General features: G+C 41.6%; 1 protein-coding gene across 3 annotated transcripts in view; it reads left to right on the top strand.

The window, feature by feature from the left end:
- SLC16A12 (solute carrier family 16 member 12) overlaps positions 1-13,780 on the top strand; it is a 111,122-nt gene that overhangs the window by 66,144 nt on the left and 31,198 nt on the right. The window contains exon 2 of one of the 3 annotated variants that reach the window (XM_082267619.1): positions 12,010-12,179. The exons of the other annotated variants lie outside the window; for them this stretch is intronic. The gene's annotated coding sequence lies outside the window, so the exon portion shown is untranslated. The remainder of the gene's footprint in view (positions 1-12,009; positions 12,180-13,780) is intronic. 3 annotated transcript variants of the gene reach the window in all.

Here is a 13,780-nt window from a genome sequence, read left to right as displayed (position 1 = left end):
GAATGAGTTTGTTTTACCAGGTCTACTAGATCAGTGTTTCTCAACTCCGATCCTCGGGGCACACTAATAGGCCAGATTTTAAGTATTACCTTTGGGGCGATGCAGACTATAATACTGCAATCACTGAGCAGCAATTAATATCACCTGTGATGTATTTCAGTTTTCTTGCAAACCTGGCCTGTTAGTGTGCCCTGAGGACCGGAGTTGAGAAACACTGTACTAGATTATGTGATATACTGTATTTCACAACCTCTGCATAATATTCTCACCTATTTTGAAAGGGCTGTTCTGTCCCACTTATATGTATTTTTTCCCATGGTGTAGTGAGCCATGCCAGGTTACTCTTGTTCTGTAGTATCCTGACATCTAGTGGCGGTTTAGAGCAACAACAATTTGTGTTTTGGTATCTCCCTCATTCCTCCCCTCCTTTTTAGTGCTAGTTAGTTCAGTCAAAGCTAGACCCTTCCTGTTTCTTCCATGCTCCCTCAACCAGTGTTAGTTCTTTGCGGAGACAGGGATTATAGAGATGATTGTCTTCTTCTCGTAGGAGCGGCAGAAATACTGTTCAGGTCTTCCCCACAAGCTTTGCTTCGTAGCCAGGCACACAGGCTTATCCAAACATTTCTCCAATGACCAGTCTAGGGGTGTTGTTTTTATTATTTGAGAACTTGGATAGGGTTGAGGGAATTAAGTGGGATACTCCAAAAACAGAAACTATTTACAATTGAGGACTAAGTATTCTTTCTGGAAAAGCTGTACTAATGTCTGAGCTTGCAACAAACAGTGGGCTTTAGCTTTGAAGTAGTAGTAGAAGTAGTAGTAACTTCCAACTTCTTCTTTTAGAGCCACAAGAGTGTCCCATTTACAGAGAACTTTGTGGACTAAGCTCTACAGAACACTGCGTGTGTCCACTTTAAACAGACCCACAGCTGACTCTCTAGCACCAGAGGGGTGGCAGCAGCATAAAGGTCCCTAAGATCTCGCAGAACTGTCTGTACCCACACAAGGCCCAAGGGCAGCTGGTTGCCTCCTTCTAACCTCCAAATTACATCTTACTAAGGTGATAGTCCAGAACAGCCCCCTCAGTCAGCCCTCTCACTCTAGCTTCGGGGTCTCAGCATCCAGGCCCTCAGGTCGCCCATCTGAGGCCTCACAACAGCAGACATGTGGCAGAAACCTCCTGGAGGGCAGCAAACCCCTCCGGGCTGGACTAATCTGCTCCTGAGCTCAGTGTACTCACAAAATATATACAGTCTCCCAGCATGCTTTTAGAGCCTGTCTCTCTCGGGAAATGGGCCAGGGCTGTATCAATATTAATGCTACCATCTACATAGCTCCACACCTATATCCAGGAACTTCTCAAGCTCTCTGGAGACAGAGGGAGCTATCAGGGTGGCAGCAGCTGTGCACATTGAACAGACCTAACTAGTAGAATGCAGCTGCACTGATTACAAACTTAATTTACCTATCAAAACACAGCTCCACAAAAATGCAGTGAGCCAAAACTAAATCTATCTGTCTAATCCTAGCACCTACCTAGAAGGGTGCTACACTTTAAAAGCCTGGAATTGTGTCCTCAGTACTACACTTAACTGTGTACAGTAAAACTGCATTGCATTCAACAGTTAGAATCACTCCCAGAGGGTCACCCCTTCCCTGCCAGTGTCATTATTACAGTAATCGTGCATATTTTTAGCACTGATTACTGTAGTAATGCCACTGGTACCCCCAAAAGTGTCGAAAATGTCAGTTAGGGGTCATATCTGTCCGCCCCAATGTTGCAGTCCTGCAAAAAATCGCAGATCGCAGCAATTTCTAGTAAAAAAAAAAAAACAATAAAAATTACATAAATCTTTCCGTAGTTAATAGACGCGATAACTTTTGCGCAAACCAATCAAAATACGCTTATTGCAATTTTTTTTACCAAAAATATTTAGCAGAAAACAAATTGGCCTAAAATGTTAAAAGATTTTGATTTTTTGATTTTTTTTTGGGGATGTTATATAGCAGAAAGTGAAAAATATTGTTTTTTTTTTTTCGAAATTGTCGCTCTTTTTTTGTTTATAACGCAAAAAATAAAAATCGCACAGGTGATCAAATACCACCAAAAGAAAGCTCTATTTGTGGGGGAAAAAAGGACATAAATTTTGTTTGGGCACAGTGTCGCACGACCGCACAATTATCTGTTAAAATAACGCAGTGCCGAATTGCAAAATAGGGCCTGGTCATTAAGGGGGAAAATCCTTCCGGTCTTAAAGTGGTTAAAACAGAACAAGTGGTGTACATATTAGAACAATTTAAGTCTTCCTTCTACCTAGGTTTCCCTGTGTGCACAAGAGAAGTATTAGTTTTTTTAAGGTATCATAGCTATCTAAACATGCTTACTCCAATGTGCCTTACTAAAATGAAGTAATAGGGAACCTAAGTAAATATGTTAAAAAATAATGTTCTTAAACTTTTCGGGCACACAGTTGGATGTTTGACCACAATTTTATTTGCTTTATTTTAGTCAATAAGCCCCTTAGCACTTAAATTCACACTAGCTTGTGCCATAAAATGCTCAGTAATGGAAACCTGAATTGCAGCATCAGGCACTTGTTCAACAAGGGACAGCATGTCTTGGACAGCTTTTTTATTCTTTTCCTTACAATACCATTAATAGCAATTCTTTAGAATTATAGATAAAATTAGCTTATGTATTATGTATATACAATGGAAATACAATATACAATATGAAACGCAACTCCCACAGTTTGCGTTGATGCATCTGTGTGTCCAGAACATGTGGAAATGTGTATACTTATCTCTCAGAATGGAAATATCCTGGTTTGCTTAGTGATAAAGTAGCATGTCTTGTCACATATGGCTGAGCATGGCCTAATTGGTAAACAGATCTGCTCAATTATAGGTGTGTTTGCTCTGTTCAATTACCCAAGCAATGTGTTTGCTCTCTACTCTGCAAAAAACAACTTCTCTTTTTATTACTTCTCACATATCAGTCTAAAAGCCAGCTCCCAAATCTTGTCCATATTTTAACATTTTACTTTCAAAGATTTTTATTGAATTTTAACAGTACAGAAAGCCATAGATGGAATGCAGCTGTTAGCCATATACAATGGAAAGTAACTTATGGCGAACTCCACGGGAAAAGATAGGACATGTGGCATATAGACATCACCCAATAGTAACATTACAGGCTTCAAGGCTCCTTTGGGGGGAGAGCAAAACAAATGAGCTTAGAAAATCGAGATACCAGGGGAAGCCCCACCGACTTCCGGGCAACCCCAATGGGATCACAAACTGTTGCCCATGCCCAGGAAGCCAGGATGGATCCCCCCCCCAAGGTTGCGTTTAACCGGAGCATGGAGCCTGGTAGTCAAAATTATCAACCGGGTGTGTGATTGTACTAGCACAGTTAAGTCCGTTTAAAAGAAGCATAAACAAAGAAAACACAACATGAAAGTGGAAGCCCCTTTTACACTGGTAGGAGAGGAAGGTAGTATCTTGAGGAAATTCCCCATAGGATAGTGACCTCAGGAAAACTGGACTATCGGGAAATCTGGATAGGCTACCCAAACCAACGTGGTTACCAACCATTGAGAGTAGAGAAAGAACAGAGAGGGAAAGGTGTGAAAAGAGACAAAAGGAATATCAGTTGAGATGGGGGAAGGGGAAGTGGGGGAGGAAATTTAACATTTTTAAAACAAGATACTCACTGATTGTTATTTTAACCACTTCCGCACTGCTCACTAGAGCTCTACTGCGGCAAAGTGGCTTGATAACGTCTGGCGACGTAGACCTACGTCACCAGACATTCCCCCTTGCCGGCGCCGCGCGCGCGCGCCGCCGGAGGCTCGCTCCCACTGTATTCACAGCGGGAGTCGGGCCAGGGGAGGAGCGGCGGCGATCGCCGCCGCTCTTCCCCGATCATCAGGGAATCGAGTGTGGAGATCCGCCTGCTTGTGTAAACACAAGCGGGCGGATCTCCTAAGTGACAGGCAGGGCCAGAATGCAGGGTTCAGCATAGCTGAACCTGCGATCTGTCCTTGTGTCACATAGTCCCCTCCCCCCACACACGTCAGTAAGCACCAGGCATGCATTAACCCCTTGATCACCAATAAAAATTAACCCCTTCCCTGCCAGTGTCATTTTTAAAGTAACAGTGCATATTTATAGCACTGATTACTGTAGTAATGTCACTGGTACCCCCAAAAGTGTCAAAAATGTCAGTCAAGGGTCCGATCTGTCCGCCGCAATGTCACAGTCCCGCAAAAAAAAAATCACAGATCGCCGCCATTACTCGTTAAAAAAAAAAACACCAAAAATGACATAAATCTTTCCCTTAGTTAGTAAACGCAATAACTTTTGCGCAAACCAATCAAAATACGCTTTTTGCAATTTTTTTTACCAAACATAGGTAGCAGAAAACAAATTGGCCAAAAATTTAAAAAAATTTTGATTTTTACATTTTTTTGGGGGGGAATTTCATATAAAAAAATGTGAAAAATATTGTTATTTTTTCAAAATTTACGTATTTTTTTGTTTATAGCGCAAAAAGTAAAAATCGCACAGGTGATCAAATACCACCAAAAGAAAGCTCAGTTTGTGGGGAAAAAAAGGACGTAAATTTTGTTTGGGTATGGCATCGCACGTCCGCGCAATTGTCAGTTAAAGTCGCACAGTGCTGAATCGCAAAAAGTGACCCAGACGTAAGACAGCAAAATCCTCCGGTGGTAAAGTGGTTAAACTGCTTACCAAACAACCAACATACCTGCAACTGCATAAGAGAGCGTTTCCCAGGTATTTGTAAGTGTTGCGCTAGTGTTCAGGACACTTATTAAATGCTTACATTTACTGGGAGTTAATGTGAGGGAAAATCCAAAAGTACAAGTTGAATATCTCTTTAAGCACTTGTTAACAAATTTGCATTGTAAGCCAGCTTGCAGTACGCAGTACAAGGTGGAACTGCAGCCTCAGCAAATTCTATATACAGCTGTTTTTAACTGTGTCATCATACAGCAGGACAAGGTTGGTAGAGCTCATAATAACCTTCAGCAAATGTGTTGTACAGTCATCAGCCTGGAAATGATTGTTGCAGGTACAGCAGTAAGGAGGACATTCTGTGGACTAGCCTTTTTTGACCTTTTAGCCCTAGAGGAACCCGTAAACTAATTTGCATGCTTTAGGTATCCCTTGCTAAAACCAAGTAATTGAGTATGAGTGGGAAAATGTTGCTTACATGTTAGTGGAAATATTGCCCACCATACAGTGGTGGTCAGAATGCAACTCTTACAGACAGCTATAGTGGTTGTAGACAGATCAGCATTAACCCACGCACATAACAATGTTCTCCAGACATGACTATTTTACATTTTAGCTGGCTTTGAGGGTGGATCGTACTGATCTAATACTAAATGATTTTAATTTTCCTTTTGCTAATCATTTTGTGTTACTGGCTTCTGGTAGAACTCAAGCAAATGTTTCTTACTAGTTTTGATTAGAGTGGAGATGGGTTTTGTTGCCATTTTTATTTCTGTAGGCAAAGTCTCGGCTTGTGACTTCTGCACAAATATGACATTTTACAAATGTCAGTGATCAGGACAATGTTTCTCACTAACGCCTGCCAAAGATGGAATTCACCTTCCATTTGTGGAGAGTTCCTTTAATTACCTGTCTACCAAGTGTGGAGGAAGACGGAAAAATAAAGCTGGCACGGGTTCTAACCCTTCTCTGCTATGCCCTACTGGTTTTTGATTGGATTTTTTTTCAGAATGGCTAATCATAACTTCAATCATGGGATGCAGGTCAGAATGTCTTAGAGATGTGCGCATATAGCAGCCAATACAAAACATTTTGTTCTGTTGAATTTTTTGGTTTTCTAAATCTGTCTAGGGAAAAGATGGATTAGTTAAGTAAATATACGAGGTAATGGTTGACTTTGCTGTCCTATACCATTCAGTTTTGTCAGAAGACAAAAGTAAAGATGTAAGAATGGAACCGAAGCATTGAGGTATGATAAGGCTACCAGTAGTCTCATCCATCATCTGGTCTGTGTTTCTGGAAGGACTACTGTGTGTCCTAGGCTTTATGCATAGTGGAAATTGTCTACACAATGTGTCCCTGCTCCTATACCTGATAAGAGCGAATTTTCTTTGCCATGAAGATTCTGCTATGTTGATTTACTAAAGCTGGAGAGTGCAAAATCTGGTGCCAATTAAGCTGGATACACACTAAACAACTTTTGTTGTTTGATTTCCTTTAGATTTACCTTCAACTATGTAGTGCAATGGCCTGCCTGACTGCATGCAAATTGAAAGTGTTTAGGTTTGACCTCATATTATATGGTTTTGGTAAATCTAAGCAAAAAATCTAAAGAAAATTGTATAGTGTGTATCCAGCTTTAGCTTCTAACTTCAGTTTGTTCAGTTAAGCTTTGACAAAAAAAAAAAACCTGTAAGCTAATTGGTTTCTATGCACCAGGTTTTTTCTCTCTACAGTTTTAGTAAATCAACCCCACTGTATTGATAATGTGATAGCAAGACTGTGGTTTTCAAACCCACCTCATTCTCTGCACCATGTGTCCATGTAAGTGGTAGCCATTTTACAGTTTATAGGTGTCTCTAAGCCTCCACACACATACAGATGTAATACCTTAAGTCCTTATTCACATCTGAGCCTTCTGTAGGCCACTGTCAGATTGCAGATTCCAGGTACATGTCTGACAGTTAAAATATGCTGTTGAAAGTGTTCAAATTTGTGCTGTGAGCAACATCAAATGAATTGGCACCTTTCCAGCCCATGTGAGAGCAACATGTGAAAGTTAGCGTATTTATTCCCATAGCTGTGAGAAGCCTCCTACTAAGGCACTGTATATGGCACCTTTTTCAGAGAATGTTTTGCAGATGTACTCTTTAACAATATCTGACTTCAGTTTAAGGTCTGACCTCACATTTAAAAAAATATCCAAACCCAAGAAAAAAAATAGGATTTTTCCTACAGCTTACCTGTAAAATCCTTTTCTTGGAGTACATCATAGGACACAGAGCACGTAAAAATGACTATCTGGGTTTTACGCTACCTTTAGGTGAATAGACACTTGCAACCAATAGACAGGAAGTTCCTCCCACATAACCCCTCCCATACAAGTAGAACCTCAGTTTTTGAAGCAAGCAATGAAGATCCCAGAAAAAGAGGGGAGGGACCTCTGTGTCCCGTGATGTACTCCAGGAAAATTATTTTACAGGTAAGCTGTAGGAAAAATCCTATTTTCTTTATCGTAAATCATGGGACACAATGCATGTAATAATTACTATCTGGGACGTCCTAAAGCAAATGCCATTAAGTGGAGGGAACATAGCATCCCATAACTGCCCCCGGAGAAAGAACAATAGGAACTTATAGTGCTGCCTGCAACAGACTAATACCAAACTGAGCCCCTTCTCGGGCTCTAACATCCACTTGATAAAACCTTGTGAATGTATGAACTGAAGACCAAGTAGCAGCTTTGCAAATCTAAGCCATAGATACTTGATGATGCACTGCTCAAGAAGCACTCACCCTCCTGGTAGAATACACTTTTAACTTAAAAAGGCAGAATCTTACCCTTTAAGCCATGAGGTTGAACAATGACTTGACGAATCCATCTAGAGATGGTGGAAGTAGTTGCTGCTTGGCCTTTCCTAGGCCCTTCTGGCAATACAAAAAAGGCAGCAGTACTACGGATTAGTGCAGATGACCTCAAATAGACTTAAACTGCACAAACCACATCTAGTCCTTTGGAACAATATACAATAGAAAAGTGCAGCGCTTAAAAGGTTAAAAACAGATCAATGGATAAACCAGAGTCTAAGATTAGCACAATCAATGTCTAAATTGTATGAGGGTGATAAAAAGTCCAATAGGAAATCCAATGAAGGTGCTCAGTGCTGTAATGGCACACAGGAAAAAAAGTGCTTTCAATCTGTGCAATCCTCCACCAGAGATACAAGCCTCTCACCTGAGGGCTGTGGTAAAAATGCCTCAAACAAATTCCAGCAATAATAATCTCCTGTTCAGGACAGCGGTTTCTAAGGACATCCCTCAGTCTCAGATAATCACAATGATCACCATAATAAAAGATAAAGAGGGGCAGACCATAGTGCATTAACCAAATAACAGGAACGTTTATTGTGAATAGACAGCCTCTTACTTGAAACATATGAATCTCGAGCAGAGTAAACGAACAGCCGATCATCCGACAGAGCCGAACGCTCTGCCGACAGGGACTGCGAGTGACGTCACAATCTCCTCCCCCTTCCGCACGCGTATCGTCCGTGGGCGGGACTTCTTCAGCGTATGAGTTGGAGTCTGAGGATTTGGAAAAAAGGAAGGCAGAACTATATCCTGGTTTAGGTGAAAACTTGATACTACTTTAGGCAAAAAGGATGGATGAGGCCGAAAGAACACCTATCCTGATGAAAGATCAAAAATGGCTCTCTACAGGAAAGAGCCGCTAACTCCGAGACCCTCCTGACTGAGGTTATAGCAATCAAAAAGACCAAATTCCTTACCAATTATACCAGAGGAATCTGCCTGATAGGTTCAAAGGGCTGCCTTTGCAGCGCCGAGAGTACAAGATCCAGATCCCAAGAACACAGGGGTGGCTTCATTGGCGGAACCATGCAAATCACACCTTGCATAAATGTCTGCACCAAAGAGTGCGTCACTGAAGGTCTCGGGAAAAAAACCGACAAGGCTGAGACTTGACCTTTAATGGTCCCTAATGCCAATTTTAAGAGCACCCCTATCTGAATAAAAGTAAGAATTCTACCAATGACATCCTTACGAGGATGCCATTTCTTTGATTCACACCAAGAGATATAGAATTTCCAAACTCTATAATAGATTCTCCTAGAGATGGGTTTTTTGGCATTAATCAATGTTGCCAAAACCGAACCCGAGATCCCCCGATCCTTCAAGATTCTGGTTTTAATAGCCAGGCCGTCAAAATCAGCGACCATAAAGCAGGATGGAATATGGGACCTTGGGAGAGCAGATCTGAACAACATGGAAGCAACCTTGGCTCCCCCATGGCTAACTTCACAACCTCTGCGAACCAAGGCTTCCTAGGCCATGCAGGAGCCACCAGGATCACCGGCTTCCCTTCCACCTGAATTCTGCTCAACAACCGTGGCAGAAGTTGGAACGAAGGAAATTCATACAACAGGCTGTTTTGTAACCAAGGGGTCACTAAGGCATCTGTTCTGATAGCGATCGGATCCATGGTTCTGGACACAAAATTATCCAGCTTGTTGAAACTGGATGCCAATAGATCTACGTCGGGGGTACCCCAATGTTGATAGATCAGCTGAAACACCTCGGGATGCAAGGACCATTCCACTGGACACAATTGCTGGCGACTTAAAAAGTCTGCCTGCCAATTGTCCACACATGAGATAAATCCTGCTGGCAAACATGGAACATACCTTTCTTCCCATGTCAGTATGTGGTTCACCTCTTTCTGAACCAATTGGCTTCTGGTGTCCCCCTGATGGTTGATATAAGCCACCAGGGTCGCATTGTTGGACTGAATCCTGACAGGACACCCCCGCAAACTGGTTTTCCAATGAGACAGCGCCAAAGCGGGCTACCCTGGTTTCAAAGATGTTGATGGGCAAGAGTCTCTCTACCCGAGACCAAGTCCCCTGGACAGAAAGACCCTCAAAGACAGCCCCCCCAGCCGATCAGGCTGGCGTCTGTGGTTACAACCTTCCAGGTTACTGGCAAAAAAGATTTTCCTTTGCTTAGGTTGATGAGAACCATCCACCAAGACAGATCCTGCCTGACCCCTGGAGCAAGAGACATAAGGGAATCCAACGCTTGGACCTTCTTGTTCCAAGCAGAGAGAATACTGTTCTGAAACAGTCTGGAGTGGAATTGAGCATAAGGGACTGTCTCGAAAGAGGCCACCATTTTGCCCAATAGTATCATGCATAGTCATATGGAGGGAAATTGTTTTCCTCCCTACAAACAGAACCAGACTTCTTAGGGCTACAGACTTTTTTGACGACAAAAAAACTTTTGCCTGAACTGTGTCGAGAACCAGACTCAGATATTTCAAGACCGGAACAGGCTTTAAGGTCGATTTCTCTAGATTGATAATCCAACCCAAATCCTCTAGGCACTGGATCATTAGGGACATGTCTTGTGTTAGCCCTAAGCTTGAATAATTCTTTAACAGTAGGTCGTCCAGGTAACCCATGAGAGAGATGCCTTGGGGCTTTAGAAAGGCTAACACGGGGGCCAAGATTTTTGTAAACACCCGGGGAGCTGTAGCCAGACTGGATGGTAGGGCTTTAAAAGATGGATGTTTAATCCTTCTTTTACCGGCAAAAATGCGCTTTTTCCACCTAAAATTTTCTGGATGTATTTATCCAGATCCTCACCAAAGAGACGTTCCCCATGGAAAGGAAAAGCTGTCAGTAGTTTCTTACAAGGTAATTCTGCTGACCAATTCTTAAGCCATAGTACTTTGCGCATATGAACAGAGAGAAGAACAACTCGGGAAATCTGTTGGATAGAATCCTTAAGGGCACCTACCGCAAAACACAAGGCGCGAGGAATATCCGCCAAATCTTCTGGAGATTCCCCTGGAATAGGCAGACTTCTGGTCACCCTTTTAAAGCGATCCTTTAAGGATTGGCAAACCCCTGGTTAAACAGCAGAGCCAATGACGGCAAAGGAAGCTTTAAGTAAGGAGTCCAAATTTTTATCTGCTGGATCCCTAAGGATCAAGGCAATTAAGCATATATGCATGCAGTTCAAGACAATTAAGCATATATGCTTTTATGCAATATGCGTTTATGGAAGCCTGCATTTATGTAAGCATGCGTTTTATGCAAAAATGCATTTATGCAAACAGGTGTTTCCACAAACACGTGTACCCATGCAAACATGCATCCACGCAACATGCAACTACGCAATTAGCAAGCATGCATTTATGCAACATGCGTCTATGCAACTATGCATTTATGCAACCATGACAATGACCTTCAAGACACTGGCGAAAAAACTGAGGTTCTTCCTGTATGGGACGGGTTCAATGGGAGGAACTTCCTGTCTATTGGTTGCCAGTCTTCATTCACCTAAAGGTAGCGAAAACCCAGATAGTCATTATTACCTGCTCTGTGTCCCGTGATGTACGATAAAGAAATGTTACATGTGAAAACTTACTAGTCATATACACGTAGATAAGGTGGCTACATTTGTTTTCTTTTCTCAGACTTTTTCTGCCACTTCATTTCTGTCTGGTGGTCTTGCCAGTTATGCCCTTCCTGTCCTAGTGTAACAAGACACTTAACAGACCAACAGGGAGCAAATAAGCAAAGGTAATTTTTAGGGTTTACATACACTTCAAACAGACCTGTCAATAAAATAGAATTACAGAGTTTACGATAGCAGCAGGTAGAGGGGGATATCTTTAAATCAGGAGGCTAAAGGAAGTCCTAATGTGAGATTTTTTTGCAATATAATTTTTTTTAACAGTAAAAAAAAAAAAACTTTATTAAAGTTTTAAAAGTACAAACCAGCAATAACTGTCAATTCCTAGATTGTAAGCTCTAACGCGCAGGACCCTCTGATTCCTCCTGTATTGAACTGTATTGTAAAAAGTGATAATAATGCAGCGCTAAAACACGATAACCTCTAAGAATTAAAATTTAAAACATTCATAAATTTAAAAGTCCATGTTAACAGGAGTCCACATATAGTTTTCAGAAGAGGCAATGATACTGTGGTGTGACTAAGTACCACAAATGTGATGAGACTATCACCCACAGCTGATCACACTGCCTCTTACCATTCAGTATAGACCCTTACAACAAAGGTCAAATGTGCAGTGTAAAGCAATCCAGTAAGATCTCCAGTTATAATATTCCACCTCTGGGACTCTCAGACGTTTCTACCAAGGCTTCATCCATCTTTTCATTTACTTAACAGAACCCCACAGCCTTCGCTATCATTTTATGACAGACTCCTCTCCTGGAGCTTTGCACTCATCCTATCAAGCTGTGGGTTATCTAGATGATATACAGATTTCAAGATATGACAGTAAGACCCGAAGAGTACAGCTTCTCCTGCCTTTTAACTATGTAGTGCAAGAAACAAACAAAGTCTAGTGAGCTGGCAAGGCTATGATCCAGGTAGTATAATTTTTGACCTTTGACCTTTGTTATGAGTGCCTATATTGGATGGTAAGAGGCAGTGTGATAAGGTGTGGGTGATGGTCTCTTCACATTTGTGGTACTTAACTGCACTACCGTATCATTGCCTCCTCTGAACACTATATGTGGACTCCTGTTACCATGGATATAATCATATTTTAGCACTGAACCATTATCACCTTTTATATCTAAGTTGTTGTTCAGCAATATTGTGCTAGCAGCTAATTTAAAGGTATTGTATATAACATCATTTGATTTTTACCTAGCGCAGCTGACTGGTGTTTATTTACTAATTGAATTGTAACTGTATTGTCTGTCCTCATGTTGTTGTAAATAAATGACGCTAAATAAATCCTGTATTATAATAATAATAATAATAATAATTTAAAATAACAAAAATCAAGTATCATACATTAGTGCAATAGAAGCAGGAAAGTATTATCCGTATGAGTTTTATAAAAAGTACAATTCAGTGACAAAAATCAGTGAATAAGAAAATGCTAGCTCAGTCGCATACCATCTTAACCACTTGCCGACCGCCGCAAGTACATATACTTCGGCGGTCAGCCCCGTGCAGGCAAAGTGACATACCCGTACGTCACTCGCCTGCGAGCCAATAGGGGGCGAGCGCGCGACGCCGGAGGCGATCCTCAGTTACAGAGGGAGAAAGGCAGGCGACTAATGTAAACACAGCTGCCTGGCATTCTCCCTTGTGTAACAGCAGAGATCATATGGTCCTGCTATGTAGGACCGTAGATCTCTGCTGTTACATGAAAAGCCACATCCCTGCATAGTAAGAATCACGCCCCTAGGGACACACTTAACCCCTCCTTCTCCAATAAATTTGATCATCTTTTTGGCTGGGCAGTCACTGCTCATATACTGTATGTCAGTTGGCATAAATGGAGTGCCAAACTAATAGTCAAGCACCAAACACTGTAGGATTGTGGGGTGAAGAGCTTCCCGTTTAAGGTAAATTTACCTTTCTGGGTTAGTAGGACATGTAGAACAATAGCAGTTTTTTTTTTTAAATAGAGAGAGAGAGCTATAAATGCCTAGCAGCAAAACAGTGGGATCTGGAGCCAGTGACAGTTTCAGTGCCCTGGCCAACCAAGATGTAACTTGCTTCCAATAATTGGCAATCAGGGGGCAATTCTACACCATATAATAGAAGGTGCCAGTGTCATTTTAAACATTTGCTACAGAGTGAACAAAAGGATGGGATTAATGCAATGGAACTTCCCAAGGGGTCTAATATATCCTATGTAAAAATTTCAGCTCGATAAATGTATCCCTAGCCTAGCAGATATAATCAGTTTAGTATATTGAGCTACCACATCCTCCCATTCCTCCTCACAGAAGGTGGGAATGTCAGTTTTCCACTTCTGCAATATTAGAGAGGTTCTGGCCCTTAATGAGTTATAAGAAATGCACAAGAAAGGGGCTCATTAAGATCAGGGACCTTTAACAGATACTCCAAGGAGTGTTGTTGAAGGATAGGTAATTGGGGGAATTGGGTCCTAATAGCATGCCATAGTTTTAGGTACTTGAAAAAATAGTAGTTAGGAAGGGCAAAATTT

This window comes from Pelophylax lessonae (genome assembly GCF_965119305.1).
Source record: "Pelophylax lessonae genome assembly, chromosome: 9".
NCBI lineage: Eukaryota > Metazoa > Chordata > Amphibia > Anura > Ranidae > Pelophylax > Pelophylax lessonae.
The sequence above is the reverse complement of the archived record's forward strand: the minus strand, read 5'-3'. Positions and strand labels throughout refer to the sequence as shown.